Source organism: Mustela nivalis, assembly GCF_964662115.1.
Source record: "Mustela nivalis genome assembly, contig: HAP1_SCAFFOLD_1867, whole genome shotgun sequence".
Lineage (NCBI taxonomy): Eukaryota > Metazoa > Chordata > Mammalia > Carnivora > Mustelidae > Mustela > Mustela nivalis.
The window spans coordinates 20,696-42,181 of NW_028134797.1; the positions used below are offsets into that span (position 1 = coordinate 20,696).

The following is a 21,486-nucleotide window of genomic DNA, read 5'->3' on the forward strand; positions in this document are numbered from 1 at the left end:
ACCCAGGTGACCTGCATCATTAAAAAGCCTTTTAGCATTTGGGGAGGTCAAGTCACCATCAGGGCTTGAGGTTTCTTATTGTGGCTTGGCCAGGGACTGATGTGAATGAACCTAAGAGTGAGTCGTGCCTCTTTTGGGACTGCTCAAATGGTCTCTGAAAGTGGTGTCACATGAGGGGGAAGGTGAACAGAATGGAGCCATCCATGCTACCTTGGCAGAGGAAGCTAGCTTCTCTGTATGGCATGTGCTGTGGCTTTTTTTTTTTCTTTTCAGATTTGTCTAAGAGTAAAGGTCTCCTTTTCTCTCTTTCCTGTCAGTTCTTCTTCTTCTTCTTCTTTTTTTTTTAAGATTTTTATTTATTTATTTGACAGACAAATCACAAGTAGGCAGAGAGGCAGGCAGGGAGAGAGAAGAGGAAGCAGGCTCCCTACTGAGCAGAGAGCCCGATGCGGGGCTCGATCCCAGGTCCCTGGGATCATGACCTGAGCCAAAGGCAGAAGCTTTAACCCACTGAGCCACCCAGGTGCCCCCGTTAGTTCTTGGTACGATTTGTGGATCAAGATGCTCTCAAGGGAGGTTGCCAATGACCACATATGATAAAGGTGACAATGCTAGGTGACCCCACAATAAGGCTGCCTTGTCATCTCTAGTACAATCGCAATAACATATGAATATTGATTTCACTCTAGGAAACCTTTCTACTTTATATGGCAGACATGAACACAAACCCCTTTGCCCTAGTTATTTTCCAGATAGAGGTACCTGTGGCACTGTTATGGCCAATGAGATGTAAATGGAAGTCAGCTGAAAATAGTTTCTTGGAAAGATTTAGCTTTTTTTGGTAAAAAGATAAACCTAGCCAGTGTGTGCCTTGCTTTTACTTCTACCTTCTTTTTTTGTGGAGTGTAGATGAAATTGCTGGAGGTGCTGCAACTGTCTTGTAATCATGAGCAACAGGCAATAGGAAAGAAGCCAACACACTAAATATATGAAACAAATTGATTAAAAAACATAGGCCAGAGTGACCGAGTGACTTGCTCAAATCAAGTCTACAAGTCTTCTGATTTCAAGTACTGTATTTTTTCTCTATATTTTGTTTAAAAGTCAAAAAGCAATACTTGTTACTGTTATTGCGCTTTTGTTAAAAGCCAGACCCTAAGCTAATCTTTCAACATGTATTACTTTATTTAAGCTTTGCAAAAACCCGGTGAAGAGCTATGGACTAAATCGTGCCCCCCCAAATTCATATGTTGGAACTCTACTTCCCAATGGGATGGTATTTGGACAAAGGGTCATTAAGACTAAACAAGGTCATAGGATGGGGCCCAATTCGCGTCGGAGAGTTCTCTTTCTCTCTACAAGTCAGGAAGAGACTCTTCCCCAGACACAGAGTCAGCTGGCACTTTGATTTTGGACTTCCAGCCTCCCAAATCATGAAAATAATTTTCTGTGTAAGCCACCCAGGCGCCCCACAAACTGTAAGCCACCCAGTTTGTGGGGCACCTGGGTGACTCAGCCTGTTAAGTGTCTGCCAGGGCCCTGGGATTGAGCCCTATATCTGGGTTCTCTGCTTGGCAGGGAGTCTGCTTCTCCTCCCCCTCTGTCTACTGCTCTGCCTACGTGTGCTCTCCCTCTGTCAAATAAATAAAATTAAATCTTTAAAGAAAGTCACCCAGTTTGTGCTATTTTGTTATAGCAGCTAGAGCAGACTACGGGAAGTAGGCACTATTATTGTACTTCTTTTACAGATGAGGGAAGGAATCTCAGAACGGCTAAGTATCTTCAAGGCCACAGAGCTAGTAAAAGGCACTTTTCCTGAAGAGAAGCTGTCCTGTGACCGGTATATGGTCAGTCCTACTAATGAGTTTATAGCAAATGATTCCAATTTCTAAAGGTAGAACGATAATATTTCAGAACCAGTGTTCGCAAAGTTTCTCTGTAAAGAGCTAGCCAGTAGTAAGTAGTTTAGACTTTGTGGACCATTTGGTCCTGGTTCAGAGCCCTCAGCTCCGTTGCTGTAGGTGAAAGGAGCCACAGCCACAACGTGAAAGAACGGGCTTGGCCATGTTCAGATAAAGCTTTATTTACAAAATCAGGTCCTCCTGGCTGGATTCAGTTAGGACCCGCACATTATTTGCCAGTCATTGCTTAAGAATAGTATTAAAATGACAATGCTTTCTGAATTGGATACACTGGATTTGAATTCCTTGTGTGACTTCAGGTGATTCCTGTAATCAGGGCCCCAAATTAGAATGCTGACGTCTGCCCTGCCAGGGCCATGGTCAGGATCATGAAGGACTCTGGATGCAGAAGGGCTCTGAAGAGGAGCCAGTGCTTCTGCAGATCCAGTTTGACTCCAGTATAATCCGATACCTGTAGAGTGCTTCTGGAAACTCCACCCCAGTCCAAACATCTTGGGTTTAAAGACTGGAGTCAGTTGAGGCTGATTGGGTGCCTTCCAGGGAGGGCCATCCTCTTCTCACCAGGGGTCTCTGGGGCCCATCGGGCCACAACCTCCTGCTAGATTTGGGGTGCAGTGGGTCCTTGGGCAGGTTCCAGGTTCCCTGCATGGAGAGCTCTCTTCGGCTTTGAGCTGTTTACTTGAACTAGGGATGGGTGGGGAGGGGCGTGACAACCCTGGAGAGGTGGACAGGCCCGCTAGCGTCTCTGCAGGACACGGGTTTACACAGGAGAATGGACTCTGCTTCTTGCCCATGCCTCCAGAAACCAGGCTGAGGGCGCAAATGAGAAACCAGATCAACTCTGTCCCTTTCTTCCATTCTCGTTGCTTTTGCTTTCTGAAAATATCATGTATTCCTTAAAGTGAGCTAATATATGCAATGTTTGGCCTCTGATAAATTTTGTGAGTTTAGGAAGCCAACGTCTTTAAAGAAAATGGAGAAGAAAAGGGCAGAAGGAAATTCTAACAGTCATGTTTTAGGGGTCCAGAAAGGGCTTCTTTTTAGTGTTGTTGAAACTTTCTAGCATCCCCTTCGAAGGCCTTTGGATTTGGGTCTCAACCACTCTTTCAAGCTTCCTCTCTAAGCACATTCCTTCCCTGCCCGCGGAAAGGTGAGACCTGGCGTTACCGGCACGCCTTTGCTTCAGTTCTGCGTGCTGGAAAGCTCTCCCATTTTCACCTTCCCTTCTTGTACATCTATACTCTTGCCTCCTGCCAACTCTCCACTTGGACAGCTCTTTGCCTTTGAGGAAGCCTCAAAACTGAAGCCTTCTTTAGGACCTCCCTGCCTCCCACCGGGAGCCGCAGAATCTCTCCCTCCCTCTGCTCCATGTCTTCAGTGCTTCCTGTGGACCTTCAGTTGAACCCCGAGGTTGTATCATTTTATTGATCTTTGTATTCCTCACAGTTTCTTTCTTTTTTTCCCCCGCATAATTTTTAGAAGTTTATTTATTTGTCAGAGAGAGAGAAAACAAGCAGGAGGAGTGGCAGAGAGAAGGAGAGGGAGCAGCAGGCACTCCATTGAGTTGGGAGCCTGACGTGGGGCTCGATCCCAGGACCCTGCGGGGATCAGTTGTATTTACTGCCTTCATGCCACTTGCCTTTAATTCCTGGGGTATGTTTCCTAAGGAAAGATTTCAACCAATGAAATAGTGATTTGAGAATAAATCAGGGCTGGTTATGCTCTTTTATCTCCAGGTGGAACTGAATCTTCTCAGAGATTCAGAGGATCTTATTTCTGGCCATGCCCTCGTGCATCTCCATTTTCATGTTCTACCCTAGACCTTGTTTAGCATGTCAGAGTAAAGAGAGAGAGCCCGGTCTCTGAAATCTGATCCTGACCAGCCACATCTCTAGCTGCATCTCAAGATGGCATTTTCTGGAACCTTCCTCCCCATGATTACGGTTTTAGGACTTCAGTCTGCTGCGTGTCATCATCTCCTTAGCCTCATTTTCTATGGTCAGAAAGTCAAGGGACAGCAATGCCGGCAAATCTCTGAAGCTTAATGTGCCTAATTAAATCTGTCTGTGGCTTATGCCACAGACAGGACCCTGCACTATTTATGGCACCGAGAAGTGAGAAAATGTCCCCTACCATGGGTATCAGGTCACTAACACGGCTCTGCCAAAGTTTGGTTGTGAAACACGAAGCCTCTGAAACCCGTTGGTGTTAAGTGCACACCAAATATTCAATCCAGACATGTCGTGCTTGAACTATTCTGGGGCTCATAAACCTTTCATCAGAATCAGAGGTGAAATATTTGGCCTTATTTGTAAGTCCCATATTTCTAAAGACCTTAGGGGCTCATTTAGTATTCCCAGCAGAAAGGTCACAAGGTTGATTTTCAGGGGTCCTGGTTTAGTGGAACTGATGACTTCAAGCGGGAGATACTTTCATGATTTTCCAGAAACCAGAAGCTCACTCCTCTGCACATTGCCCACTGCTCCACCCCCATACCTCTCCCTGACCACCCCTTCCCGCCCCTCAATCCCTAAACACAAGCACTGCTGTATAAGGCTCTTCAGTGCCCTTGGGTTTTCCGACCAAAACACTGAAACTTTTATTTATTAGTAATATTAGGGAAGGAGTCCCGCTCTTTTTAGGCAAACTGCATTTCGAAAGGCTTTGAAAGTTGTCGTTTTGTGGCAGAGAGGAGGTTATCTGATTTCATAGAAGCCTGAAATCTCAGTGTTAGAGGGATCTTTTGAGATCATTTAGTTCACCCTTAGTTTTATAGGTGGAAGGCTTGAGAGCCACAGAGGTGAGGTGACCAGGGCCCCAGCTGACAGCTGGGCTGTGGCCCACTTGCTCCCTACTGCATACTAGCTCTCAGACCCTTGGCAAGTTGGGCTCAGTGTCTCACAGAAATGGAGGGTTGAATGAAGATAATTCACTAAGGTAATTAACGCAGTGCATGGTAGCTAAGTATTAACCATTGATGTTACTGTTACTGCTATTATTTTCCAGACGACTTCTTTCTGAATTCTCCTGGTAGATTCTAACTGCCCTAATGTGACCAGCAGGATACCCACATCCGGGCCTCAGAAGCTGCCTTGTTAGGGGATGCTGTGATATACTTTTAGAGAATGGAGGGGTTTTTTGTTTTGTTTTGTTTTTTTAATTTTCTGAAATATTCAAAGCCTCTAGAGCTTCAGAAACCTCATGAAACAAAATACTACAATAGGCTGTTCCTAGATTCCTATTATCACATAAGTTAAGAACTGAATTTTTCAAACAGGTGAAAATGTTTCCCTTAGAAACAAGCTGTATACTTTAAGGGACTCAGAATTTGTCTTGTTCTTGTTTCCCTAGGAGTGGTTTATTTCTCACCTGGTGATTTGTTAGAGATGCATTGAAAGCCTGGGCCCATTATCTGCAAGTATTATCTTCTTACTTGCTGACTTCACTGCCTGGAATGTCCTTTTCTCAAACAGGCTTCCTTGGAGGTGTGGCACTAAATCAGGCCTCTGAGGGGTCTGAGATTTTTCTCTGGGAGGGTCATCTCCCAACACACTCTCCTTCTGGGAGCCTTTCTGGAAACTGCTGTAGCTTTCTTCTTCAGGAAGGAGGTGGGCAAGAAGGAACTCATGGCTTGGCCTGTGGCCGACTAACAATGGCTAATGTTTACTGAGCACGTATTATGTGCTAGGCTTTCCATTAAGCATTTTATATTTATTTTCTTTTTGAATCTACATAGCAATTCTGTGAATTGGGTACTGTTACTAGTTCATCTAGAAGGTGGAGAAATTAAAGCATCCAGAGGTTAAAAAACTTCCTTTAAGTGACACAGTGCCTTCCTAAGTGCCAAAGCCAGGATCTTATGCCTAGAGCTGGACCCGCACGGTACACTACCTCATCCACAGGTGACTTTCTACTGCTGGGCAAATCAGCCCGGTGTTCACCCCAAACCGGGTTCAAATGTATTAACCTTCTTTCTGCCCAACCTCACAGATCCCGGTTGAGAATGGATTATGGACTAGAGACACAGTTAACCCCCACCCCCAACTACCTACAATTTATGCCCTCCCTGCCCTCCTCAGTTTAGGTAGTTAATGTCATAGAGGCACTGGGATGTATTTTTCTTTTCTTTTTAAAGATTTTATTTATTTATGTTACAGAGAGAGAGACACTGAGAGAGGGAGCACAAGCAGGTAGAGTAGGAGAGGGAGAAGCAGTCTTCCCGTTGAGCAGGGAACCGGATGCAGGGCTCGATCCCCAGACCCTCGGGATAGCGACCTGAGCTGAAGGCAGAAGCTTAATGACTGAGCCACCCAGGAGCCCTGGGATGTATTTTTCCCTTGAATGTTTCTGTGCTTTATCTGTAAGCGCGCGTACGCGTGTCTGTGTGTGTGTGTGTGTTCCATGGAGTCTCTCTATTATGTAGAATTACTTTGAGCGTTCATGTGTTTTATGATACATAAATAATATCATACTCTGTTGGTTGCTTTATAATTGTTAAAGATATACATGTTTTTTTATTCACCTCAATATATGTAAAGCTAGTTCATTCATTCAACTGCTATACAGTATTCCAATATATGATTATACCACAGGTTATTTTCTCATCTCTCTTATTGATAAACAAATTGCTATGAACATTCATTCACATCTCCTTGGATACACAGCTGAGAATGTCTTTAGATAAATGTCTAAGATTAGAATTGCTAGTTTGTAAAGTCTGTACCTTACCAACCTTTACCAGATATTGCTTCTCCAAATGGGTGTGCCAATAGAAAAGAGTAGCAATTTGTATTTCCCCTGATCTGTGCCAACACCTGGTATTCTCGGACTTTTAAAATTTTGTGTTTCAACTATAATGCACTGTGTTGTTTTTCCTCCATGCAATTTATAGCCATTTTTGGCTTATGATTTTTAAAGTTATTTTTTATTAAATATGGTACATGATTTTTAAAAATTCAGAGCAGAAAAACATACAATGAAAAGTAAGTTCCTTCCCCATTTCTGACTCCATCTCTTCTTCCCAGAGAGGAAGGAAACCGTTTCTTATATATCCTTCCAGAGACAGTCCGTGCATTTACAAATGTATATGCTTGGTGTGTGCGTACATATACATGTACACATATATTGTAAACATACATGTAATGATCTTATCTGTGCAGTTCTGTACTTTGATCTTTTCAACAAAAGATCTTGGAGATTGTTTTGATTATTATTCATATTTCCTTTATCTTAAAAATAGCTAATTAAAAATATTTCCATTTGTTTATTTCTTTGTATGAAAATAGAATATTTCCATTATTTAGCATTACGTCTGATCTGGAGACTCACTTTTAACACTCCTCCCTTGGGAGGCCCCACAGCGAGGTGCCGCCTGACCTCCCTTTCAGCCAGGCCTTTCTTTCTAGCCAAAGCCAAACAGCTACCCAGATAATTCGGATAGAAAGCCCTTATCTAGGTAATTGTTGTTAAAGCAAATATTATGACAATGACATAGGAAGTAACCAAGAAATTTATTGTCTTGGTGACATTCAAAGAATGCAAAAGAATTATTTTTATATTACATGTTAATAATATCTGACATTATTAAGTTCTTACTATTGCCAAACCTTACATTTTACATACATTTTATTTATTTATTTTTCTCAATTTAAATTCAATTAGCCCACATACAGTACATCCTTAGTTTCTGATGTAGTGTTCAATGATTCATTAGTTGTGTGTTACACCCAGTTCTCATCACACCACCGCCCTCTTTATAATGCCCACCATCCACCCACCATCCCTTTCTACAACAAGAGTCTCTCAAGGTTGGTCTCCCATTCTGATGACTTCCCATTCAGTTTTCCCCTCCTTCGCGCTATTTCTTGTATTCCACATATGAGTACAACCATACAATAATTGTCTTTCTCTGACTGACTTCTTTCACTTAGTGTAATACCCTCCAGTATTTTTAGTTCTAGCATTTCTGTGAGGTTGATATTATCATCACCCTCATTTTATAGCTCTAGAAATGGGGACCCAGGGTATTTTAATAACTGGCCTGGGTTCTCAAAGGTAATAAAAATTAGTGGAGCCAGAATTCAAACCCAGGCTGAGGTGACACCAAAACCTGTTTTCTAGCAACTGCCATAATGCTTATGGACACACACACACACACACACATCATTTAGTTTACTCAGTGATTTTAAGAGGATATATATATATATATGTGCATATATATATATTTTTTAAGATTTTGTTTATTTATTTGATAGAGAGAAAGAGAGAGAGAGGGAACACAAGCAGAGGGAGTGGGAGAGGAGAAGCAGGCTTCCCACTGAGTAGGGAGCCCAATGCGAGGCTCCATCCCGGGACGCTGGGATCATGACCTGAGCCGAAGGCAGATGCCTAGTGACTGAGCTACCCAGGCGCCCCAAGAGGATATATTTTAGGGACGCCTGGGTGGCTCAGTTGGTTAAGCAGCTGCCTTCGGCTCAGGTCATGATCCCAGTGTCCTGGGATCGAGTCCCACATCGGGCTCCTTGCTCAGCAGGGAGCCTGCTTCTCCCTCTGCCTCTGCTGCCATTCTGTCTGCCTGTGCTCGCTCTCTCCCTCTCTCTCTCTGACAAATAAATAAAATCTTAAAAAAAAAAAAAAAAGACTTTAAAAAAAAAAAAAGAGGATATATTTTAAATGTTGGAAATATATCGATTTATAACCATATGAGTCACTAAATATTTTAAGATCACACTGGCTTTGAATCTTCTTATTCATCGCTCCTCCAAACTGCCTGATGGTCTACTTAACCTGACCCAGTCCCCTTCCTAAATATACCTGGTGTTTTTCTGCCTACTGGTATATCCTTTGGCTCTAGAGATGCTGAGAAAAGTCCTCATGTCAGCCAGTTCTGTTTTGCAATGGTTCAGTTCCACAAATACTTATGGAGCAATTCCTGGGCAGCTTCCAAAGAGAAAACAGTAACCGGGAAGCCAGAGGATGCGCAATGCCGGGATTGACTGTGCGTCTGGAGACTGTTCATTGGCTGAGTCAGTGGCCACAGAGGGCTCCCTTCCTCACTGCATTCCCTGTGGAACACCCCAGGGTTTCCTCCTTGTTGGGAAGACAAGAAAATCCTCTCTCTCTTCATTATTTTTTATTTACTTCCATCTTCCTCATTTCTCTTTAACCTCGCTAGCCGAAAGCATCATTCTGGTCTTACAAGGCAATATTCTCCTTTTGAATTTTTCTCCATCCACAGTGAAGAACAGAATAGAACACAAGAAGTTGCGCGTCCTTTGGTCTTCTCGAAGCTGTGTTTAGCAGTGGGGCTGCGCGTGGGGCGGGGGAGGGGAGAGAAGGAAGAACAAACACAGCTCTGCACGATTATATGAAGTGAGGGCCCTGTTGCAAAGAAGTGGCCTCATGAACATTGGGCTGTTAGGAAAACATAGTTCTTCATTCTAAGGGGTTTGGGGGGCGCCACCGGGAGGCGGAATGAGTGTTTGCTGTGGAAAGCTGTGTGAGTGTGGATTCAGCTGTAGCTCCTGACCAGGCTTCAGATAGAAGAAAGACAACTTCTTGTCTGACAGCCAGGTTGGCCTGTGAACCTGGCATTCTCCCTTCTCAGGGCCTTTGTTCTAGTTCAAGGTCTCCTAACTGTGGCACTTACTGACATGTTGGGCTGGATAATTCTTTTTGGTGGACACTGTCCTGTTTGTCCTAATACATTTAGCAGCATCCCAGGGATGCTAGCATCCCTGGATGCCTGGATGCCAATACATTTAGCTCCCCACTGGATGCCAGCAGCGTACCCCAACCCACCGCACGACAATGAAACAGGTCTCCAGACATTGACAAATGTCCCCTGGGGCACAGTGGCCCTCCTTGAGAACACTGCTGTACGTGTTCCCTCTGCCCCACACACACTTCCCCAAAGATCCATCTTTCTAGCCCCTTACTATCGTCATATCTCAGTGCAGATGCTTGCTGCCCATCGAGCTTATTCTGACCATCTTACATAATAGTGCAAACTGTCTACTAACTACCTTGCCACCCTTAGCCCTATTTTTAAAATTTTCATGACCGTGGGATGTACCATACAACACACTTACTTGATGTGTTTATATCTGTTTTCTCTCACTGGAATATAACCTCCTTGAGGGAGCAGTTTTGTCCCTGTTACTTCCTAAGCACCCAGAGCATATGGTTAAGAAACAAAACAAAACAGGAAACCAAAAGCAAAACCAAAAACACATACAAGGCTCCCACGCCTGTCCAGTCCATGGTGCTCTCAGTTCTCCACCCCCAAAGCAAATAACCATTGTTTTCCAGTTACTGGTTTATCCTTCTAGCATTTCCTTAAGCACACCCCAGCAGGTAGGAGCATATATTTCTGATCCAAGCTTTCATTTGCTTTTATTTTTTGGTATCAGAGGTTGACATACGTATGCTTCTGTTTAGCACTTTCCTTTTTGCATTTAAACTTATCTGCATTTTGATAAGTTTGCTTTGGTCTAAGAAGAACTTTTATTTCTTGTTTGAACTGTTCCTCTCTGTGGTTGAAGCTTGAGATCCACAGCCTCGTAAATACTGACCCCACTTTCCCTATCCTTTGACAAAGGAAAAAACTCGATCTGCCCTTTAAATTTGAATTCAGATTTCAGCCAGACCCCAGCCGGGTCTCAGCCAGCCAGAGGCCTGCCTTCCTTGTTTCCTGCACAAGAGCTATTCACGGACTCAAGTGTACATGTCATTTGATTATTTTGGATTATATAACAAGCTTTTTTTTTTGGATATAAATTAAAGTGATTCCCTCTAGGACCGGGCCAGGCATTGGTACTTTTTGGAAATTAGCCAGCCTGTGAGTAGGGAGGCAGACAGCGTTGATCTGGACCCTTGAGCAAGACTTCCTTGGGGTGTTTCTAGACAGCCTTTCCTGCAGTGGCTGTAGGAGGGCATCTGGACTTTCATTTAGAGCTGGTTCTTCTGCATTTCAGTACAGAGGGAGAACATCTCCCTCTGTCCCCTTTATAGATAGGATGGGCCTCCAGCAACTCTAAAAGGCAGAAACGGGGAGGCTCAGAGAGATAACCAGCTGCCTAGGAATCTAGATGTTCAAAAGGCCCAGGAAGAAAACCCTGGCCTGGTGCCAGTGGCGTGGTTCTGTGATGGGCACTTCTTCCTCTGGGAGCCAATGGATCATGTGTGTTTTGAAATTAACCACTTAATGATTGTTACTTTAGGGGTCTTTTTTTTTTTTTAAGATTTTATTCATTCGTTTGGCAGACAGAGATCACAAGTAGGCAGAGAGGCAGGCGGGGTGGGTGGGAAGCAGGCTCCCCACTGAGCAGAGAGCCCTATGCGGGGCTCGATCCTAGGACCCTGGGACCATGACCCCAGCTGAAGGCAGAGGCTCAACCCACTGAGCCACCCAGGTGCCCCTACTTTAGGGGTCTTTTTTTTTTTTAAAGATTTTTATTTATTTATTTGACAGATCACAAGTAGGCAGAGAGGCAGGCAGAGAGAGGAGGAAGCAGGCTCCCCGCTGAGCAGAGAGCCCGATGCGGGACTTGATCCCAGGATCCTTAGATCATGACCTGAGCTGGAGGCAGAGGCTTTAACCCACTGAGCCACCCAGGTGCCCTACTTTAGGGTCTTAAAAACATTTAACTTTCAACTTATCAGGCTTCAATGTATGACACTTGATGTTAGCCAAAGTGGTTAATTTTTTTTTTCAAGACCTAAAAGATTAAATGCTTACCAGCCTTAGAAACTATAAGCAAAGAATTAGAATGACAGATCACTACTAGTTAAAACAAACTATTATCTGGGGTGTACGCACAAAAGATCCTCTTCTCACGTGGGAGGGACGTTCTCCGGTCAGTATCATTAAACATTGCTCTTCTCTCCTTCGTCCCACAGAGGTTAGGAAGAAGTTGCCGAGGTGAAAGGGACAGCTGGATCGTGCATCTTTTAAATGGGAAAAACCTGTGCCGTTCATCAGGGATGAAACTGTGAAGAGATACTTTTGAGAAGGCTGAACTCATCCATGCTTTCATAGAAATGCAAGCTGATCAGCCCTCTGTGAAAGGCAGAAAGGAGGGGAGGGATTAGAAATAAGAGTCTGTGTTTATTTTTGTCTGGGACCTATGGAAATGTAGGTTTATGACTAGACTTGAATCTTCACAGTTCCAATAGATGGTGTCTATAATAGCCCTTCCTGCCAGGCCCGGGCTTCTTTGGATTTCATAAGGTCAATAGTAGGCCATGGGCCCCCAGCAGCCACAGAGTTACCTTTTCTGTCTCAAGATGGGAACCTCTTGCACCAAGCCCTCAGAGGAGTTTCTGATTGCACAGTAGCCGGATGTGCCATTGCCCCTGACATCTCCTTGCCCCTTCCACCCTCACTGCCACTGACCCTCAAAGCAAAGCCGCTGTCAGGTCTCTGAGAGCCATATTTAGTTATGGTTTGCTGAGAAGAGAGAGTGCCATTAGTTTAGGTCTTTGTTTCCTCTTTAACTTTAATTTTATTGTTTTTCACCCTTTCCACCTTCCCTTTTTTATTTTTTAAGATTTTTTAAAAAGGTTTATTTATTTATTTTAGAGAGGGGGAGGGAGGGAACGAGAGAAGCTGGAGCAGATGCACAGCTGAGTATGGAGCCTGACGCAAGGCTCCATCTTACGACCCCAAGATCAGGACCTGAGCCAAAACCGAGAGTCAGATGCTTAACAGACTGGGTCACCCAGACGCCCCCCTCCCTTTTTTATTTTTAATATATATATATATATACAAATATAATTTATCTCAAGCTTGAAAACAATATTCTATTTCTTTTTTGCAGTTTGATCTCAGATCTTTGATTTGTAGTGGGTTTTGTGTGTGTGTGTGTGTCTGTGTGTGTGTGTGTGTCTGTGTGTGTGTGTGTAATACAGGTATTCTTTTTTCTAGGTTTTGTTTTTAAAAAAAAAAAAACCTTATTGAGATATATACCATAGAGTCAGTTAAGCAGGTGCTTAACCGATTGAACCACTAAGATGCCCCCGAATTAAGGAGTATTTAGTTAGCTAGAGGAAGTAGAACATGGCAGTTAAGGAAATGTTCTAGAGCCAGACTGCCTGAGTTCAAGTTCTGATTATCAGTTTGCAACTATGTGACTTGATTAAAGTTATTTGTTTTAGCCTGTTTTCTAATTGTAAAGAGCAATCACAATAACATTTACTTCTTAGCTCATAGATGTTAAACATGGTTAGCTATGATTTCTAGCTTCAGGTCAAGGACAAAGGAAAATTTCTTTGTGCCAAGTATTTTGGCCCAAGGAGACCGTAAGATCCTACAGGGAGACCTATTGGGTGAGTTGGTCAAGAAAAATACCTGTGGGGGCGCCTGGGTGGCTCAGTGGGTTAAGCCGCTGCCTTCGGCTCAGGTCATGATCTCAGGGTCCTGGGATCGAGTCCCACATCGGGCTCTTTGCTCAGCAGGGAGCCTGCTTCCTCCTCTCTCTCTCTCTGCCTACTTGTGATCTCTCTCTGTCAAATAAATAAATAAAAAAAAAAAAAAAAAAAAAAAAAAAAGAAAAATACCTGTGAAAGGTGGAGACATGCCCTCCAGTTTTTAGCATCCGGCAAATGTCAAGGGTGAGAAGTAGGAACACTCAAAACACGGATGTGTCCCCAACTGTACTCCTACTATTCCTTACCATCTTGCCCTGGCCCCTCCATCAGCAAGAAGCATATGCATCATGGTAGTGGCATCCAAGGTATCCATCTTCATAATGTCCAGGGCATTCTGCCTAAGGGCAAAGGAAAGTCTTATTTCCAGACTTTTAAAAAAGTGCTAAATGAATTCTATAACTAAGTATAACTTAAGATGATTATTGAATTGAAAAATATGAGGCATAAAGGAAGTTAATCATTCTCATTATTTGAGCGTAAAGCTTTTATTTAATTGAATTTTATCTCTTTAATGCAAACCTTATAGTGACTTCATTATCTAAAATATAAATCTAAACCTAAAATTAGCTTCATTTTTTTCCCTTTGTATTTTACTTTTCTCCTGTGTTCCCACTCCCATTTCTTTCTTTCTTTCTTTTTTTCTTTCTTTCTTTCTTTCTTTCTTTCTTTCTTTCTTTCTTTCTTTCTTTCTTTCTTTCTTTCTTTCTTTCTTTCTTTTTCTTCTTCTTCTTCTTCTTCTTCTTCTTTTTTTGGTTAAGATCTTATTTATCTGAGAGAGAGAGGGAGAGAGAGAGGGAGAGAGAGAACATGAGTGGAATGAGGGGCAGAGGGAGAAGCAGACTCCCCACTGAGAAGGGAGCCTGACACGGGCCTCAGTCCCAGGACTCAGAGATCATGACTTGAGCCAAAGGTAGACACTTAACCAACGGAGTCACCCAGGCGTCCCACCTACTTCTCTTCCAGTGCAACTTCCCCTAAGTATCTTTGTGCTATATAAGTCAATATAGAAGGAAGGTTTAGCCAGTTTGAAGAAGAGGAAGAAGGACAAAGACAAGACAAGGAGAAGGGGAAGAAAAGAAAAGCCACTTCTCCCCTAACAGTGGCTTTACATAAGCATTAACGTGTTTCACGTGCTGCTATGGTACTACCCTAGTCTAGCTGTGTTTCTGAGTTGTCTGCCACCTGGTCTGTACCCTGAGTTATCCGTGAATTCCATTCTACCATGGGCAACCCGACAAACCCCCCTCCAAGGTTAAAACCCGGATATGGAAAGCCTCACTCCTACTCAACTTGTCAAAGCAGCTGGATTTCCAGCAGGGTCCCATCCTTCTGCGGTGTCATCTGGGAAATATCCAAGCATTTTCATGTAATACTCTGAGCAAAAGACTCCTGAACCATTAACCAGCTTTGCTCCAATACTCCTTACCACCCCCATGGTATGAAGAAAGCAAAAGTCTGACAAATTGAGCCCCAACTTTCAAGGCTTTGAAAAGGCCTGTTGAAATCATTTTCTGGTCTATTTTAATGCTTCATAACACTGATTATAATCATAAATAATGCTTACTTCATGTCTAATGGGGCTAACATCATGTATGATAGCACTTTATCTGAGAAGGCATAAAAATAGAGCAAGAAATCATTACTAAGAATGCAAAGCAAATGTGAAAAATCAGCAAAGTTTAAAATGAAATGTTCCTAGTTGATTTCACATGCTCCTGGCCTAATGATACTGTAACATATGATTATAACTAAATCTAGAGCTGCTGGAGGAACAGTGGGGAGAGTCACTTTTTCTTTTTCTTTTTTTTTTCTTAAAGATTTTATTTATTTATTTATTTATTTGTCAGAGAGAGAGAGAGAGTGCGAGAGAACACAAGGAGGCAGAGCGGCAGGCAGAGGCAGAGAGAGAAGCAAGCTCCCCACTGAGCAAGGAGCCCAATGCGGGACTTGATCCCAGGACTCTGGGGTCATGACCTGAGCCAAAGGCAGCGGCTTAACCAACTGAGTCACCCAGGCGTCCCGAGAGTCACTTTTTCAATTCCTTGTGTAGTACTGCAAGACTCGAGATGACTCTCCTCCGTATACCTGGGCACATCTGCTTCTCAGGAAATTCTTGCTTCCCCCAGTATGTAATGGGCACCTACTCTTTTGGTCTGCCCAGTATCCATTCCTCTCTTCTTTGGTAACCAGATTCTCTTTTGGGGATTCCACTCTCCTGTGTGCAGTTTTGGTGAGACTACCTTGTCATCTTCGGTGGAAGGATGGTCACATGACCTAAGCCTAGCCAATCTGCTGTTCTCTCTTGGGAATCTGACTCTTCAGTGGGGTTTGCAAGACAAAGATGGCGGTTATTAATTCCTTCCATCGGAGGCGGCCTGAGGAGGTCATCCTTAGAGCCTCCGGTCCTCCTCTTTCAGCATTTCCAGATTTTTCCATTAAATTCCCTCATCCTCTTGTTAGTTTTGTCAATTCACTTCTGTTGCTTGCAGCAGAAGCCCCGACTGATACCCAGTTGCCCTGTCCCTGAGGCATATTCTCCAAATCCTCCTTTAGAAGAGAAAGGTCATGTTTATGCCTTTTTAGTGAAGAACTTCTGAGGGGAAAACCCTGACTTGGAAAAACAGTGTTGGAAAGACAGAGTTACTTCTCCGACAACTTGACATTTATCTTTAAATAAATTGCCAAGGAGAAACCCTCACTGAGCACCTACCTGTATTTCAGATTCTAATTGTCATGCTTTTTTTTTCCCCCCCCTAGAAGGTGGCCCAGTGTACTGGGAAGATGATCTCCACTCTGGAATCATATTGCCCATGTACAAATCCTGGCTTTGGTCTTAACTAAATCTCAATTTCCTTACCTGTTAGAAGAGAATTGTAAAATCTACTTCATGAGATAGTTGAAAAAATTAAACAAGGTGGCGGAATCGCCACCTTCCAGTAATTTGCCAAAATGACCAACACAAAGGGAAAGAGGAGAGGTACCCGGTACATGTTTTCTAGGCCTTTTAGAAAACATGGAGTTGTTCCTTTGGCCACATACATGCAAATCTACAAGAAAGGTGATATTGTGGACATCAAGGGAATGGGCACTGTTCAAAAGGGAATGCCCCACAAATGTTACCATGGCAAAACTGGAAGAGTCTACAATGTTACTCAGCATGCTGTTGGTATTGTTGTAAACAAACAAGTTAAGGCAAGATTCTTGCCAAGAGAATTAATGTCTGCATTGAGCATATTAAACATTCAAAGAGCCGAGATAGCTTCCTGAAGCGTGTAAAGGAAAATGATCAGAAAAAGAAGGAAGCCAAAGAGAAAGGTACTTGGATTCAGCTGAAGCGTCAGCCTGCTCCACCCAAAGAAGCACATTTCATGAGAACCAATGGAAAAAAGAGCCCGAACTGCTGGAACACATTCCCTATGATTTCATGGCATGATAAATAAAAAGAAAATAAAAGACCTCAAGACTGTAAAAAAAAAAAATTAAACAAGGTGATTCACATAAAATGCTTAACACAGTATCTGGTACATAGTAGATCCCCAACAATGTGGACTATAGGGACAATAAATTGAAATACATTTCCTTAAATTTCCTTTTATTTGATCCATATGGCACCTCTCTTGGAATAATAGGATGAAGCAAATATGATATTACTTAGACATAAAGATACAACGTGATCTACCATCAGTTCAACATGTGTTTAGAGTTATTTAGCGAGCAGTGATTTTAAGAGTCTTGAGTCAGGGACTTTGAGTCTTGAGATAAAGTTCTCTGTATTTAATTATTATCATTACATTTTCTTTCTATGTCTTTCTCTCTTTTTGTCTTTCTAATATTATCTCTTTGTGGTTCCTCCTTCTGTTTCATTTCTTCATTCTTAAATCTTGTAGGTGAACAGCAACTCCAGCTCAAGAAATAGTTGCTGAGAGCCAGGCTCTGGACATAAAGATGAATTAGAATTCTTTCTGTCCTCAAGACTTCACACTCCCCTTTGTCTTCATTTCCATTGCTTTCATTGACATTCAGTCACTTGGGAACTTTGGCCCAAATGGTTGAAAGGATTTCCTAAGCCATCTTTCACCTCTTATCCCTACTTTCCTCCCACCCCTCAAAACTCTCTGCTAGATTAACCTTCCTAAAATTCAGCTCTGATTACATATATCAGCAAAAGCTCCTAATGCTGTCATTACCTACCAAATAAAGTCATGAGTCTTCTTTTGGTGTGTGTGGCTCTCCACATTGGTGTCACATTTTTATCTTGGTCTCTTCCCTGTTTCCCTATTGCCCTGACCATCATCTGTTCCTCCCCAGCATAGTCCACTTTTCCCTATCCAGCCTTTGATTTCATTTCCAATCTCCTGCCAACATGGATCAAAACCCTGTCCATTCTTTAAGGCTAAGAATACGTTGCACTGGTTTAAGTTTATCCTAGTATCCCAAAGCACAGAAAGGCTCTCCCTCCTCTGAGCTCTTATAGCATGTTGTAACCATGTTCAGCTTTAAGGAACTCGGTCTTGTGAGTCATAGATACTGAGGAATATGGTAAGATAGGTAAGACATGATATAAAAAAGCAGAGTCTAAAAGGTACTTTTGAGAAAGGAGAGGGAATTTGGCTTTGTCTGGAAATTTTGAAGAAAAGGATTCATATTCCAGAGAAATTTTATATAAGGTCCTGTCTGCACGAAAGTTGGTGAACTGATGACTGCTAAAAATCTTAGTAAAATTCTTGAGACAGTTTTAATTCCTTGAGAAAGCACATGCCTTTAGATAGGAAGGGAAAACACTAGCACAGACTCTCATGATGATTCAAGACTAACGTGGGGGGCACTGGGTGGCTCAGTTGGTTAAGTGTCCACCTTCAGCTCAGGTCATGATCTCAGGGTCCTGGGATAGAGCCCTGCATCAGGCTCCTTGTTCAGTAGGAAGTCTGTTTCTCCCTCTGCCCCTCACCCTGCACTTGCTCGCTGGCTCTCTCTCTCTCTCTCAAATAAATAAATAAATAAATAAATATTTAAAAAGCAAAATAAAGACTAGCATGGAACAATTTTCACGTTGCCAAAGGAGATAGCAGCCAGAAGACAGTCCTAGAGGATGAGTTGTCTTAAAGTTTTCTGTACCTTCTTGGGACTAGGTAAATTATTTTTCTTCCTTCCATAATGATTTGGATCCTGGGATCCTTGTCTAGTTCCTTTGCTGATTCTTTGCCCTTGTGCACAAGAGTCACTATCAAGAAACTGTGAGAAAGGGGAGTTACAGTATTGCTGGCACTTACTACATGTGTGTTTAACTTCCACATTTAGCCATAGGCAGGTCTTATTTTCTCCATTTTTATGGGTGTCAGAATATTAGAAGTTTGTGAACTTTCCAGGATTACTCAATAAGCGTTGAAATACGATTCAAACTGAGATCACACTTTTTCTGGTTCCATTCACATCTTCCTATTACCTTTTCCTTGTTATCTGTTCACCTTTTTTACTTTCTCTCCAATATGACCCCAGAACTATCCTGTTTTCCCAACTCCCCATCAGTCTTTCCCTCTGCCATATCAATCTACAGCCTCTTCTTCACCTTCTCCCAGAATTAAAGGAGATTTTCCCTGTGACCGGCGTCTTCAGGGCTAGGTTATAAGCAATCTCGGAGAAGATTCTGAGCCAAACTATCAGTGATTTATCCATGACTCAAAGGCTGTAAAATTATCCCCTTATGATTTTGGATTTATTTATTTCTCCTTTTAATTCTATCAGTTTTGCTTTCTTTATTTTGAAGTTTATGTTAATAAGCACATACAAATTTAAGATTGTTACATCTTCCAATGAATTGACTCTCATCGTTAAGAAATGTTTCTTTTTATCTCTGATAATATTCCTTGTCTTGAAGTCTACTTGGTCTGACTTTATAGCCACACTACTCTCTTAGGGTTAGCATTTGCATAATAATGTCATTTTCCATCCTTTTATTTTCAAAGTCTTCGCGTCCTTTCATTTGTTTGTTTCTTTCTTCATTTATTGAAAGAGAGAAAGAGTGTGAGCAGGATTGAGGCAGAGGAAGGGAGAGGACCTTAAGCAGCCTCCACACCCAGCAAGGAGCTTGATACGAGTCTTGATCTCAGGACCTTGAGATCATGACCTGAGCTGAAATCAAGAGTCAGATGTTTAAACAACTAAGCCACCCCAGCTGCTCCCTTGGGTCCTTTTATTTAAATTATGTCTTCTGTAGATAGCATATAGTTGAATCATTGAGTCATTTTAAAAATAAATCAAGTCTGCTAATCTCTCTCTCTTTTTTAAAGATTTTATTTATTTGATGCAGAGAGAGAGAAAGAGAGACAGAGAGACCGAGAGCAAGCACAAGCAGGGGGAATAGCAGGCAGGGGAGAAGCAGGCTCCCTGCGGAGCAAGGAGCCCCATGTGGGGCTCAATTCCAGGGCCCTGGCATCATGCCAAGCAGATGCTTAACTGAGTGAGCCACCCAGGCGTCCTCTATCTTTTAATTGGAATGTTTAGTTCATTAACATTTACTGTAATTTTTTAAAAAATATTTTATTTTATTTATTTATTTTTTAAAGATTTTATTTATTTATTTGACAGAGATCACAAGTAGGCAGAGAGGCAGACAGAGAGAAAGGGAGGAAGCAGGCTCCCTGCTGTGCAGAGAGCCTGATGCGGGGCTTGATCCCAGGACCTTGTGATCATGACCTGTGCCAAAGGCAGAGGCTTAATCCACTGAGCCACTCAGGTGACCCTTACTATAATTTTTTATATAGCTGGATTTACATTTCCCATGTTGCTATTTGTTTTTGATTTGTTTTTATAAAAAACTACATTTGAATAGGAAACTCATAGATACAAAGCTTTTAACACTATTTGATAATATTTCAGACTATCTTAGCTGATCAAGTAAAGGGGTCTTTCTGGTATCTCTCAAGTGTTGCCAGGTAAGCCCACATTACACATTGTTTTCCATATGGGTGGTACAATGCAACCAGCAATGCATGAGAATACCAATTTTTCTACACCTGCACAGCACTAAATGTAATTATTTATATAAAATTGTTTTATTTCCAAATTTAATTTTACTATAACTTCTGGGATTATATTTAATATATCTTAAAATTTTGATGTTCTCTAAGAACCTCCAGAGCAGTAGAGGAAAATACAAAACACCTTACTCATTATGCAGAGAATTTTAAGGGATGTTTTTATGCAGGCAGAGTAAAAAATTTGTGGAGAAGATCCAGGGAGACTAAATTCCCTGGCTGATTCCTAAGAAACGCAATTGCCACTTAATAGATCACTGTACTCTCTTCTTCAAAACCTCATACCAAATCTATATTCTATTTCATTCTAAGGCATTGTCTCAAAAGGAATTTGCAAGATGCAAATTTTGATGCACCTAAGGGACAGCTATGTGCTTAGAATAGTGTTTGCCCCTCCCCCATCAGAGGAAAATGAAGATCTTTGCTAATTAAGTATCTTTGTAATAAGGAAACATAATGATTTTTATTATGCTATCAAGTATGAGAATTTCATTCATTATAAACTGCAATTCTTCTTTGTTATATGAAAGCAAGAACTGATTTTATTTTCAGATAAATAGTTGTGCTGAGTTAATAGATATGAAATGTTAATATAGTATAAAATAGCAAATTAGGCTGCTAGAGTTTGGGAACATCTTTCTAATCAGACCACATGGCTTTGGCCAGGCATGCATCAGCAGAGTTTTCTGGATTGTAGAGACCTTCTTGGTTGAGACAGGTCTGTTGAAAATTCACAATGGGACTTTGAATAAATGCTTTCATCTCTTAGGCCTGTCTCATAAAGTTGGTGTGGTTCTGAAATGTGTTTTCTCAAGGGGTGTAATGCATATTTGCTTTTGACTGGGCGGGCTGAGACAATAATGATTGCAATCAATAAGAAACTCTTTCATCAGTACAGTTTTATGACAGCAGCTTTAAGGGTCTCCCGACATATGATGAACTCAGTTAAGTTTTATTGGTAATTTACCAGATATACTTCATGAAACCTACTCGAGAAAGTTCAGAAGTCATTTTCATCTGCAACCACTGAAAACCTCCAAAGATAATAGGAGACACAAACCCAGTTCCAATCTGGCCAGCTAGTGCATACAGCCAGCTCC

At 42.1% G+C, this 21,486-nt stretch overlaps 1 pseudogene across 1 annotated transcript; it reads left to right on the top strand.

Moving 5' to 3' along the window:
* Positions 1-16,276: 16,276 nt before the first annotated feature.
* LOC309858111 (large ribosomal subunit protein eL21 pseudogene) lies at positions 16,277-16,831 on the top strand (annotated as a pseudogene). The gene has a single exon. The product of its transcript is annotated as a large ribosomal subunit protein eL21 pseudogene (transcript).
* The last annotated feature ends 4,655 nt before the right edge of the window (positions 16,832-21,486 follow it).